Source organism: Orycteropus afer, unplaced genomic scaffold (genome assembly GCF_000298275.1).
Source record: "Orycteropus afer afer isolate SDZICR_OR568_19922 unplaced genomic scaffold, OryAfe1.0 scaffold00070, whole genome shotgun sequence".
NCBI lineage: Eukaryota > Metazoa > Chordata > Mammalia > Tubulidentata > Orycteropodidae > Orycteropus > Orycteropus afer.
This window is the reverse complement of record NW_006921657.1, coordinates 546,894-561,076: the sequence shown is the minus strand read 5'-3', so window position 1 is coordinate 561,076 and position 14,183 is coordinate 546,894.

Sequence of the window (14,183 nt, the reverse complement as noted above, 5' to 3'; positions counted from 1 at the left end):
AAGTGGTGTGTTTCTAGAAATCTGTCCATTTCTTCCAGATTTTCAAATTTGTTGAAGTACAGTTCTTCATAGTATCCTGATATTATCCTTTTTATTTCAGTTGGTTCTGTTGTGATGTCACCCATTTCATTTTCTTATTCTTTTATTTGTATTCTCTCCCTCTTTTCCTTTGTTAAATTTGCCAGTGGTTTCTCAAATTGATCTTTTCAAAAAACCAACTTCTGGTCCTGTTGAATTTTTCTATTGCTCTCCTGTTTTTTGTTTCATTAAATTCTGCTAGAATCTTTATTATTTCCTTTCTTCTGCTGACTGTAGGCTTTTCTTGCTGTTCTATATCTAATTGTTGAGAATGTTGGTTTAAAGTATTGATTTTGGCTCTTTCTTCTTTTTTGGTGTATACATTTATTGCTATAAATTGCCCTCTGAGCACTGCTTTTGCTATGCCCCCAAATTTTGGTATATTGTCTTTTCATTCTCATTTGATTCAAGGCATTTTTAAATTTCCTTTCTTATTTCTTCTATTGCCCATTAGTTTTTAAGGCGGGTGTTATTCAGTTTCTATGTGTTTGCTTTTTTTTTTCTGACTCTTCCTATTGTTGCTTTCTAATTTTATTGAATTGTGATCTGAGAAGATGCTTTATAGTATTGTGATATTTTAAAATTTATTGAGATTTGCTTTGTAGCTTAACGTATAGTCTATTCTTGAGAATGTTCCATGTGCGCTGGAAAAGAATGTACACTATGCTGTTCTTGGGTGAAGTGCCCTTATATGTCTACAAGGTCAAGTTGGTTGATCATTGTTTAGTTCTTTTGTGTCTTTGTTGAGTTTGTTTTTTGTTCTGTCTTTCATTGAAAAAAACCCCAAAAAAACCAAATTCACTGCTGTTGAGTCAGATGTGACTTATAGCCACCCCTCCTTGGGTTTCCAAGGCTGTATCACTACAGAAGTAGATTGCCAAATCTTCCTTCTGAGGAGTGGCTGGTGGGTTTGAACCACCAGCCTTCTGGTTAGTAGCAAAATGCCTTAGGCACTATGCCACCTGCGCTCCCCTTCATTGAAAGTAGTGTGCTAAAGTCTCCTACTATTACTGGAATAGTCTATATCTATTTTCAGTTCTGTTGAAGTCTGTCAAAATACATTCAGTTAAATATATTTTGGGGTTCTTTCATTGGGTGTGTAGTTATTTATTATGGTTATGTCCTCTTGTTTGATTGATCCTTTAATCATTATACAATGTCATTCCTTGTCTCTTATGGTGGTTTTTGTCTTTAAGTTTGTTTTATCAGAAATTAATATTGTCACTCCTGCTCTCTTTTGATTGCCATTTGCTTGATATATATTTTCCAACCTTTGATTTTTTGTCTGTTTTTGACTTTGTGTCTAATGTGTGTCTTTTGTAGGCAGCATAATGATGGGTCATGTTTTTTTATCCATTCTGCAACTGTCTGTCTCTTGATTGGTGCAGTTAATCCACTTACATTCAGTGTAGTTATCAACAAGTATGAATTTATTGCTGTAATTTTTTTATGTGTTTCTTTGTGGTGTTGCTGATTTCTTTGTTCTGTATAATTTTCTGTGCTTAGCTCATTTTGTTTGTTTATTTATTTATTTAATAATTTCCTTTTGCTGTTGTTTATTTGCTAAATACCTGTGCCTTTTCTCTTTTTTTATTTTGATGAGAATGTTTATTAATTTTCTTTGAGGTTACCTTGTGATTGTTTTCTTCCCAAATTTAAAACAGTCTGTTCTATTTTGAAATCATCTTGACTTCCTTTCCATTTGGAAGTTCTGTAATTATGCTGTTTATTCCCTCTTTTTGGTTTGTAGTTGTCTTCACTTACCAATTGATGTCTCTGGCTCCCTTTTTATAGCCTTTTAAGTTTATTTTACTTTGGGTATTTCTATATTTGTGTTGGTTTCTGGGTTATATTATCATGTGTGTTAATTATTGGTTTTCTATTGTTGTTGGTTCTCTGTCTGAAGGACTCCCTTTATCATCTCTTGTAAGATTTCTCTGGTTTTCACAAATTCCCTTAATTTCTGATTATCTGGAAATTTCCTAATTTCACCATCATATTTGAGGAACAATTTTGCTGGGTATGTAATTCTTGGTTGGCAATTTTTTTCTTTCAGTGTTTTATATATGTCATCCCATTGCTTTTCTGCCTGCATGATTTCTACCAAGAAATCAGAGCTTAGTCTTATTAGTTGCCCTTTGTAGGTAACTTTTCATTTTTCCATGCTGCTTTCAAGATTTTTTCTTTGTTTTTAGTTTTAGTGAGTTTGATTATGATGTCTTGGTGATTTTCTTTTTGGGTCTATCCTGTTTGGGGTTCATTGAACTTCTTGAATGTGTATATTCTCTTCTTTCATCACATTAGGGAAGCTCTCTTCCAACAAATCTTGAACAGTTTTCTTTAGTTTTGTCTTTTCCTGTTCTAGAATTCTGATCATATATAAGTTATTCCTCTCGATGATGTTCCATATAAATCTTGAGCTTTCTTCATTTTTAAAAAAGTTTTTTTTTTTTTTTCCTGGTTGTTCCCTTAACAGAATAGCATTGGTAGATTTGTCTTCAATCTCACTAATTCTGTCTTCCTTTGATTTGATTCTACTTCTTTGCCCCTTCAATGTGTTATCTATTTCTGAAATCTTAGTATTAATCATCTGGATTTCTATTTGCTGCTTTTGTATGGTTTCTAATTTTTCATTTATTTTGTCAGTTTGTTCTTGTATTATTTTCCTAAGTTGTTGTAGAGTTTTGTCTGTGTTTTCCTTAATTTTGTTAGCATTTTCCTTGATTTTGTCAGTGTTCTCCTTGATCTGTCTCTCAATCTGTTGAAGGTATCTAAATATAGTTATTTTGTATTCCTTATCAAGTAGTTCCAATGCTACTTTTTCCTCCAGGAGGTGTTCTGGCTCTGTAATCTGGTCCCTTGTTTGTACTACTTTATCTTGTTCCTTGTGTGAACTGGGATTGTCAGTTGTCTCTGAGACATTGTGATGTCATTGTATTTATATTTAACTGGTGATTGTATGTTGGTGTGATTTGCCTCCCCTTTTTTTTCCTTCTCTGCTTTATTTGTTTTTGACATATCCAAGTGAGCAAGCCTGGTGTGCTACTCTGTTTGGCAACACTTAGGCACTCACAACCTGTCTCTTGGTAGGTGTGACAGAGGATGAGAATGTGTGCGCAGCTCTCTGTTAGTTGTTCATGTAGAACAGTTGAGGGCAGGTTGGGCTGGTATTGGGCTCTGCCTGTCATTGATCAGTTGGTGCAGAAGCACATGGTGTCCTTTACCCAGTGGGACAGAAAACCAAAAAAAAAAAAAACCAACAACACCTAAATAAATAAAACCAAGAGAACAAAAACCACAAATAGCATAAACAAACAACAACAACCACAAAAAGAAAAAAGCAATAAAGGAAAGAAAAAGAGAACAAGAAGAAAAAGGATAAAAAAACAATATCCTTCTGGTCATCAGCCAGCAATGTGATTGCCCATGTAGTCCCTGGCAAACAGAGCCAATTATCAGGTTGCTGCCTAGATTGGAACACCACTTGCAAATATTCAAAATGGCTGGTCTGACAGTTCTATTTGTCTCATTATTCACTGTTTTCATTCAGTGTTTTCTACTAGTTGATATTTAATCTACTTCTTTATTCTTCCCTTCAAAGCTTAGGGTTCCAGGATTATCTTCTGTAACTGTTTAAATTGGTTTCTTGTTTCTTTGTTGTTGAAGGTCTGTGTAGCTTGTCTGCCTATTCCACTACCTTGTAGGAAGTCTGTGATGTTCAGTGTCTTAAATTTTTTAAAAATATATATTTTATATAAGGAGCACTGGTGGTGCAGTGGTTAAGCACTCAGCTGCTAACCAAAACGTTGGAGGTTCAAACCTACCAGCCACTCCATGGGAGAAAGATGTAGCAATTTGCTTCCATAAAGACTGTTGTTGTTATGTGCCATCAAGTCGGACCTGACTCATAGTGACCCCTCCTTGGGTTTCTGAGGCAGTATCACTACGGAAGTAGATTGCCTCGTGTTCCTTCCGAGGAGTGGCTGGTGGGTATGAACTGCCAGCCTTCTGGTTAGCAGTCAAGTGCCTTAGGCACTGCACTACCAGAGCTCCATAAAGACTAGAGACTTAGAAATCCTGTGGGGCACTATGAGTCAGAATTGACTCAGTGACAACAGGTTTGGTTTTTGTTTTATATTTCACATGGATTTTAATTGTTTCAGGAGAGAGAGTGAGCCTGGTTCCTGTTACTCCATCTTGGCTGGAAGTTGAAGGCCCTCAGTGCTCTTTGGCTTTCAGCAATAGTATCATTAAACTGGGAGGGTGACATTTCTGGAGGAGACTGAGGTGGGTTATGGGGTTGGCTGGAAAAAGAAGAGTCATTTTATATGAGAGGGTGTGCATTTTTGTGGCCATAGCTATGCATTTGTCATCCCTGGTTGCACATCTGTCTGCATGTTTGCCTGCATGTATCCTGGAGTCTGGTAAGCTGCTTGTGGTTGCCCCCAAGGACAATGTCTTTCCTTCTTCCTGCTCAGGTGAAACTCCAGGCTGCTCACACGGTGCTCCTGCCAAATCTCTGAATGTCCCATGCCAAAGTCCATCAGGCCTGGGCTGGCCTGTGGACAGGCTATAGATGAGCTGGAGCCAAGAAGACATTTGCTTTTTGTAGTTTTGGTTGGGGAGACAGGGTGGGAGGCAGAATGGCTTTTCTGTTTTGAGTCTGTGTTGGGACTGCTTTGGGGGCCCTGTCTCCCCTTCCCCTTCTGCAGAAGGTCCACAGGCCCTAAGTGGAACCTTCTGTGCTTCTAGCTTGAGTGGGGGTTTCTCTGGGGAAAGGGGGGTTCTGGTTGTTGATTAAGCCCAATTTAGGTCTTGGAAGAGTACAACCTAGTGTTCTACACAATGGACTCTTCTGTAGTCCTGCAGGACAATCAAAACCATGATACGTCCAAAAGATCCAGCCTTTACCAGAACTCTCTCCTTTCCCTCTCTTGCTCTCTCACCTACAGCATGGCGTGGGCAAGGGATGACTTTTCCCTGGCAACCCGCTCATTCTGAGACCTTTTTGTAAGGGTGGATAATGGCACATAGAATATGTGCCTATAACAGGTATGAAATTTCCCATGATGTTTGGAATAGATGATCTATTTATTTTTCATCAAGTTAAATTTGTTCCAAGGCCCCACTTGTCAAGATGAATAATCAGTACAGAACTCTAGAACTTCTGTAAAAGCAAAAAAAAAAAGTTGTGTATGTGTGTGTATTTAATCCAATTAAGTATATACATCCCCAGTGATCCATCAATTCAGCTTCCTGGGAAATCTGTATCCTAGGGAAATTTTCTCACAGGTCCATAAGGGACATGCATAAGATGCATAAGGCAGTTCTCTGCAGCTTGCATATGGTTGTGTGGAGTTGGAGGCAATCTGGGTATCCACTGGAGGGAAAGTGGCTGGGGAAAGAATGATAGATGCATAGCATGGAATACTATGCTGTATTGGTGCTCTGAGGGTGCCAGGACTAAGTCCACTACCCCAGAAATATCCCTCCAGGGTCTAGCTGATATGCTAACTGAGGTATACAAGAACCAGGTTTGGGGAAGGATTTACCATGGAGAGTGTCCTTCCTTCCCTGCATATACTTTCCTGAATGGTCTCTGTTTGAAGTCTACCTGTGACAGGCAGCAGTTCAGAATGATACATTATGTTGCTGGAAAGTTCAAATTATGCCAGAATTACATCTCCCTGAGGATGATTGCAATTAACTTGGTATCTTGGAGGGTATGTGTGTGTTGGAGGTGTTTGGGAGAAACATTGTATATTCATTCATTCACTTATAAAACAAATAGTTAGAGAGCAACAGTCCTGTGCTAGGTTCTGGGGTAGAGTGATCTCTGCCTTCAGGGTGCTTATAATCTACTAGGTGAGACAGATACTAAACAAATAAACATGTAGTCATAGTTGGTGTTTCTGGTAATAAAGAAAAATAACAGCATTATTATGAAATTAGGACACTACTTAAGGTTCATATGAGATTAGATAAAGGATGAGCCCTCTGAAAAGGGACCATTTAAACAAGATCTGAGAGTTGAGTAGGGATTAGGCAGCAGAAGAGGTAGGGGAAGCATGTTCCAGGTGGATGTGACATATGCATGAAAGTTGCGGGGTATGGCTATCTGACGTAAAGGTCTTGAGCCAGACTGAGCTGGAGGAGGAGGTGGGAAAGAGAGGTGGGGTAGGGAATACGCAGAGTCTACCTGCTTGGTAGGGTGATCATATAATTTATTACCCAAACTACAACGTGTTTGAGAGTGAATGGGGTTCTACTAATAATGTTAGGGATAACAGGTCATTCTACTTGTAAGCCAAAGTAAAGAGCTTGAGTTTTATTCTCAGGGCAATGGGAAGCCACTAGAGGATTCCAAGTAAGGGAGTGTGATCATATTTGCACCTGGAGGGTTTGAGGTGGGGCCATAGCACTTGGAAACCTCCCATGCATGGAGAAGCCTTTGGAGGAAGGTTTGGAAAGTGTTAGAAATCTTGAGGTGAGACAGGAAACCAGGAGCCCATAAGGGCCTGTGGAGTCCCATAAGACAAACAGTGAGTTGGTGACTATTGCTGTGTAGCTAACTACCTAATGACTCTATTTGAGAATTCCACTTATTTCCCACCTGGTTCCTGATAGATGCCTCTCCCAACAAGTCAATCTGCCCCCAGTTGATTAAGAAGGAGAAGGTGATGAGAATTTTCCCATAAGCACCACAGGCTGAGGGAATGCCCTGTCCTACCTCAACTGCAGATGGAGGTGGGACAGAAACAAGCTCTATTTAAAAGCCTAACCCAATTTGATTAGGAGCTCTGGTAGAATAGTGGCTAAAGCACTTGACTGTTAACCAGAAGGCTGGCGGTTCAAACCCACCAGCCACTCCTCGGAAGGAAGGTTGGGCAATCCTACTTCCGTAGTGATACTGCCTCAGAAACCCAAGGAGGGGTCGCTATGAGTCGGGGCCGACTCGACGGCACATAACAACAACAACCCAATTTGATTGTTAATGATTTTATAAGGTGATATTTTGAGATGTATGGATAAGATAAGGTTCTCATTTGGGTACCTGGTCTCCAGCACATTGATTTCCACCTTTCCATAGGATTTACTTAGTTCATTGTCTGCCCCAAGTGAAGGTGACAGCTGGCTCTGAAGCTCATACATGGGATGTGTGGTGACCTTGGTGTCACCCTTCTCCATGCACACACACCGCCTTGATCCGCTGACCGAGGTCCAGAGGAGAAAATACTAACTTCCACCATAGGGGAGCTTGGGGTGGACCAAACCCAAAGAAGATGGAAGTTTAGGAGGGAATCAAATTTCTAAAACTCCCCAAAGCCATCCAGGCACATATCCAGCTAACCAAACCCAAGTCAACAGCTTCTGTGCCCACCCAGGCCTCCTGCCATCTCGCTGAAGAGTCTGGGTTTAATTTTCTGGACAGTGAGTAAAGGAGAAGGAAGAGAACGAGGAGGAGAAGCAAGGATCCAGTTGAAGTTCTAGTCGGCTGGGATCTTTCTCCATTTAGGCCCCAGATCTCTACCATCAGAACAAGAAGTGGTCAAGATTAAAGACTGGGTTTTGCAGATACTGTCTACTGCATACCCAACAACCATCCTACATTCTTCCCTGCTAACAAATGTGATTTGTGCAATTAGCAATAGGAAAGTTTTTGATCTTAGGGAGGGTAGAACCCTAGGCCTTCCCTCAGGCCCAGGAAATAAATCATGATTGGTTTAAGTCAATCATGGCAACTCATTCCATTGGCCAGTGATTAGTCTGGATAAGGAAGAGGAATGGGGGATATAAGGTCCAGTCTGCTGGTAAGAGCTTCTCTTCATACATAAAAAGACAAAGCCTGGAAAATTCTTTTTCTCCCTTCTCTCTAGCCCCCTTTCCCTCCCTGGATTGAACATATGATATGTGGTGGCGCAGCAGCCACTTTGCAACCAGAATAAAGCAAGCTAGAATGCAAAGAATGATGAAGCAGAAAGATAGGATCTGGGTTCTTGCAGTCACTGTTGAACTGCAGCAGCACTTGACAACCTGCCTTTATCCTTCTTGTTATAACACAAATAACCTATACTTGTTTAAGCTATTGTTAACCAGTCATTCTGCAACTTGTACCAAAGTCTGGTTCAGACTCTCACCCAGATGGAGCAGCTAAGGCTTCCAATTTGGGGAGTTCATCTTCATCCTTAAAGGAGGAGTTGAATCACTCAAAGAAGTTAGGGACTCCCATGATCCTGATTCCCAGCTTGCCCTCTTCTCTAACAGCATGACCTTGGGCAAGTCAATCTCGGTTTTCTCACCTACTAATGGACGCAATAACAGTACTTGCCTCAAAAGGTGGTTGTTGTTGTTGTTGTTGTTATGTGCCGTCGAGTCAGCCCTGACTCATAGTGACCCCTCCTTGGGTTTCCGAGGCAGTATCACTACGGAAGTAGGATTGCCCAACCTTCCTTCCGAGGAGTGGCTGGTGGGTTTGAACCGCCAGCCATCTGGTGAGCAGTCAAGTGCCTTAGCCACTATGCTACCAGAGCTCCCTCAAAAGGTGGTAGGGAAGGAAATAATACTGGACATAAGGTAGTTGCTCAATAAAAGTCAGCTCCTTCCCTCCTTGGCAGTTACATGGAACCACCTCTCCAAAACCTGACTGTCAAACTGCACACATGCTTATTGTGCTTGTCACCCTTATTGCCAAGAGAGAATTTTGCATTATGGAACCTTGAGTTTTAAATTAAGCGTCAAAAATAATTTGGCAATACTAAGAATTAATTATGTGACTGCCCTTAGAAAAGCCAGGGAGCTTAACTCTGAGTGTGAAATTGGTGTCTGCCCACAAGAGAGAGAACCTCACCCCTTACCCCTCTCCTACCCCAGACCTGAACAGAAGCAGCAGGGATGGCACTTTGCAAATTCCCTGTGTTTCCCACCCCGGACCCTCAAAGTCAGGGGTCCTGGAGAACAGAGGACCAAAGGGTGGGGTGAGAGGTGGAGAAGAAAATGTTTCCAGGAGGACGTATGCCCCCTGCCATGACCAGCCCCATGCCTGTGCACATCTGTCAGCTGCAGACCCACATATGGCTAGTGTCAGTCCTTTCCCTTTGAGGGAAGCATTTCCTGAAAGCGTGGTGGGAAAGAGAGAGAAATGAGAGAGGCCACATTTATCTCTATGACAAACCAAGGACAAAAGTGGAGCCTGGAGCAATCTAGGAGGGGTCTTCCTCCTTCAAAGGATGGGGAGAACTATCAGAAGAGCCACCCTCCCCTGGCTCCAAGGCTATTTTGAAGGGGAAGCCAATGTGAGTGTGTAGGGAGGGAGTGAGCAGCTGGGCATGGACATCAGGAACCAAACCCAAGTCAACAGCTCCTGTGCCCACCCCAGGCCTCCTGCCATTTCTCTGAAGAGTCTGGGTTTAATTTTTTGGCCAGTGAGAAAAAGAGGAGGAAGAGAACAAGGAGGAGGAGAAGAAAGGACTCAGTTGAAGTTCTAGTCGACTGGGATCTGTCACTCAGCCTACAGCCGACTGAAGACTCAGGGCAGCTTCAACTGTAAGTAGCCCGTGATTTATGGACACTGAGTGAACTCCTGCAGCAGAAACCAGCCTTGAGATCAGAGCAGCAATAGGGCCCTTTTTTGGCAAGAGACAGGGCCTGCATTTTTCTCATTCATGCCAAACTGCTTTGCACGGCAATTAGCTCTGTCCTCATTTAGTCTCCAATCCCAAAGGGTAATGAAAGTCATATATCATCTTCAAGACTGCTAATTATTGAGCTCGCTTACAGGTAGGCTTTGTAACTGTGAGAAGGGCCTGTCGGCCCAATATTTATTACTCTTCCAATAAGTAAGCAAAGCGGAGAGAGGGAGCTAAGGGTAGAGGGAAAAGAAGGGAGGGAGGGACGGAAGGAGGGAGAAACAACTTTCTTGAAAGACCGCCCAACCTCAGCCCTGGCATCTCTGACATACCTTCTGCAAATGTGCTCATCAGAGAAGAAACATCTTTATTCCGTGGAGCCATTTTTCATGCCCTAACAAACCAGTCTGCAAGAGCCATGAGTGGTGAGGAGAGGCTTGGAGGAAGCTGACTAGGGTCTATTCTGGAGGTGGGGAAGGTGACTGAGGGGGAGAATGGAGAGGAGATGGCAAAAAAAAGAACATACAAGAAATGAAAGAAAGAGTAACACTATCCCTACTCAGGTCCAGAACATTCCTCCATCCTTCCTGGCCCTTTTGGGTGGGTATGATGGAGGATGGAGGTCAGAACCTGGGATTGGCATTAGCCATGTCTGTCACTTCAGCATAGTGCCTAAGGCACTTGACTGCTAACCAGAAGGCTGGTGGTTCAAACCCACCAGCCACTCCTTGAAAGGAAGATGGGGCAATCTACTTCTGTAGTGATACTGCCTTGGAAACCCAAAGAGGGGTTGCTATGAGTCGGGTCCGACTCAATGGCACATAACAACAACAACAAAAGGCTAATACTACCAATCTAGTTGCCATCCAGTCAATTCCAACTCATGTCGACCTCGTGTGTCACAGGAGAACTGTGCCCCATAGGGTTGTTAGGGCTGATATTTTAGAAGTAGATCTCCAGGCTTTTCTCCCAAGGTGCCTAGGGGTGGACTCAAACCTCCAATTTATTTTGGTTAGTAGCCAGACACATTAACTGTCTGGACCATCTGGGGACTCCTGTAAGGCTAATACTTGAGAATTTTGTCTCCTTCCAGCTCTTTGACTTCCGTTTGGTTGTCCTGCCAGCAAGTGGACATAAGTGTGGGTTGTAGTCTCATCATCAGGTGTCTATGGGTGTGGTTCACTTAGGGGAAGGTTGACTCTTATTTCTACTCAAGTAGGCTTTAAGAAAATTATAATTTTAAAATACAATTAAGCGTAACAATTAGCATGGTTATTGACGGCTATTTTAAAACAGAGGATACAATTAAAGCAAGTGCTAAAGAAATACAAATCTTTACCTATTATTAAATGCCAAATTCATAATATTCAACATATTTCCTATATTTATTGATTCAGTAAATATGTCAGACATGGTTCTAGGTGTGCAGATATAGCTATGATAAAGATGGACAAAGTCCTTGCCCTTATGGAGCTTCTAGTCCAGCAGTCAATCACTACTGATTGATCATGGTTTGTTTTCTATTCTGACATAAATCATAGTAACAGCTGACAACCCTGACTTGAGTTATAACATGAGTTAACATCTGTTTAGTGTTTATTATGTGCCAGATGGTGTGCTGAGAGCTTTGTATTCACATTTCTCATTTAATCCTTACAATCCCTATGAGGATGATGCTGGTATGATCCCCATTATACAAACAGGTTAAATAACATGTTTAAGGCCACGCAGCTCATTGAGATTTGAACCCCTACTGTGTGATTCCAGAGTCCGTTCTCTAAACAGTGACACCATATTCTTCCTCAATTCATTTTGAATCATTTAAATTTCTAGTTAATGACATTGGTGCATTGGTCTGTTTTGGCATTAAAAGCCCTCAAGGACAGATCCTCTCTTCCACCATCAGCATTCCTCCCACTCTGAGCCCCATGGATGGTATACTCATTGATTTCAAACTAAATTGGAGGGAAATTCTTAGGTTGACTCACAAGTCCTTGCAATTAGCACCATCTGCTTGGAAATCCTTCCTTGACTGTGGGAAGAACAGTGTGTGCTGGGCTGGCTAGTGCTGGTTTATGAGAGCTGATTGTGCACATCACACTTCCTCACTCCATTCAGGTACACCATGTTGAAAGCTTGACATTGGTCATGCTAAGAAAATTCACACTACGGAAAATGGCAAGGGCTACAAATCAGGCTTTTTTTTTTTTCTTCTAGGAGAACTGGTTATTAAATATTTACCAGCACATCCCTAGTGAGGAAACAGGAAAACATTATGCTGTGGGTCATGGTAACCTCATGGTAATTTCCTTCCATCAGAGGGAAGTGCAGAGAGTGCAAGAGAGGGAATCTAGAGAACTGAGTTCTAGACCTGGCTTTGCCACTGAGGGTGCCTGATTTGAGCTCTCTGTCCTCATTTGCTTTGGATGGCCTCTTACTTCTCATCAAAGCCATTAAAAAAAAAAAAAAAAAAAAAAAAAAAAAAAAAACAGTTGCCACAGAGTTGATTCTGACTCATGGCAACTCATGTGCACCAGAGTAGAACTGCACCTCATGGGGTTGTCCATGGCTGTGATACTTTATAAGTAGATCACCAAGCCTTTCTTCTGAGCTTCAGAGTGGATCTAAACCACAAATCTTTTGGTTAGGAGACAAATAATTAACTATTTGCACCACCCAGGGACTGCATCAGGGAGCTCTGGTAGTATAGTGCCTAAGGCATGTGACTGCTAACCAGAAGACTGGCAGTTCAAACCCACCAGCCATTCCTTGGAAGAAAGGTTGGGCAATCTACTTTCATAGTGATACTACCTTGGAAACCCAAGGAGGGGTCGCTATGAGTCGGATCCAACTCCACAGCAGTGGGTTTGGTTTTTTATTTTTCAGGGACTGCATCACAGTCATGACATTAGGTATAACACTACTTTCACAAAGAGCCTGGAGCTACAAAATGAAGCTTAATTGAATTTAATTAGGTGTTTTGATCATACATATAAGGCTGCTTTACTAGAGGGAGCACATGCTGGGCAAGAGCTAGGGGCATATGTGCAAAACACATGTTGCTGCATGAACTCCATGGGTGTGGAGACATTCCCTCTGCTTTCTCTTTTCCTCACCAGTTTTGATCCAAAGAGACAGGAGTTGGAAAGTCATCCCTGCATCTTCCCACCTCTGTGACCTTTGACAAGTTGCTTAGCTTCTCTGTGCCTTGGCTTCTCACTCTTTGAAATGAGGATAATCAATAGGGGTGTTGGGAGGACTGAACTAGATAATGCACATCAGATGCTGGCACAGACTTGGAACAAAGGAAGTGCCCAATACAGGTCAGTGTTGCTATTTCTTTGCTATATTGTTTCTGTGTTTGAGTGAAAGATGCCTCACTCACACTTCCAGCTGCTAGAGACCCTAGACTGGGCCCAGCACTGAGACACAAAGGTTGCCCTCCTCTCCCCCAAAGAAGCTGGCCACCTTGGCTGTAGCTTCACAGCTGTGGGTGAACCATTGTCTTTCTAACTTACAACACTCCCAGCAGCTATTGCAAATCTTTTTTGTAAATTAAACACACCACTGGAAGCGAGGTGTGATCTAGAGTCTCATGTTCCTAGTACAAAGGCTCCAGCTGAAGAGACCTCTTGAATCTGTAAGAAAGCCATTGGAAAGGCACTGTGAGACTTTCCAGACCTCACTCACCCTGTACCAGTCTGTCCTCTGCCCTCATGGGTTGCAATTTTCCCTGATTGACCTGGTCCTTTCCTTCGGTATCTGGTATTGACCATCTGTTGGGGACTGCCACCTCCTTGCTACCTCCCAAGCTGCTGCTCCTTGGCACTGGCAGAGTCTTGGAGAATCACTTTCTCATGAGGAAACTGTACATAGAACAAGAGGTAGTCATTCTCATAGAACAAGGGGATATTGAGTGGTTTAAAATCAGGAAAGGTGTGTGTCAGTGTTGTGTCCTTTCAGTATGCTTATTCAATCTGTGTATTGAGAAAATAATCCAAGAAGCTGTATTATATGAAGAAGAACACAGAATCAGAATTGGAGGAATATTCCAATGAACAACTTGTTGTATGCAGATGACACAGCCTTGCTTGCTGAAAGTGAAGAATACTTGAAGCACTGATTGATGAAGATCAAAGACTCCAGCCTTCAGTATAAATTACACCTCAACATAAAGAAAATTTAAAAAATTCTCACACTGGATCAATAAGCAATAAGCAGTATCATGATAAATGGAGAAAAGATGGACATTATCAAGGATTTCATTTTACTTGGATCCACAATCATTGCTCATGGAAGCAGCAGTCAAGATATCAAATGATGTACTGCATTGGGAAAAATCTGCTGTAAAAGACCTCTTTAAAGTGTTAAAAAGCAAAGAAGTCATTTTGAGGACTAAGGTGCATCTGACTCAAGGTATTTTCAATCACCTCACATGCATGAGAAAGCTGGACAATGAATAAGGAAGGCTGAAGAAGA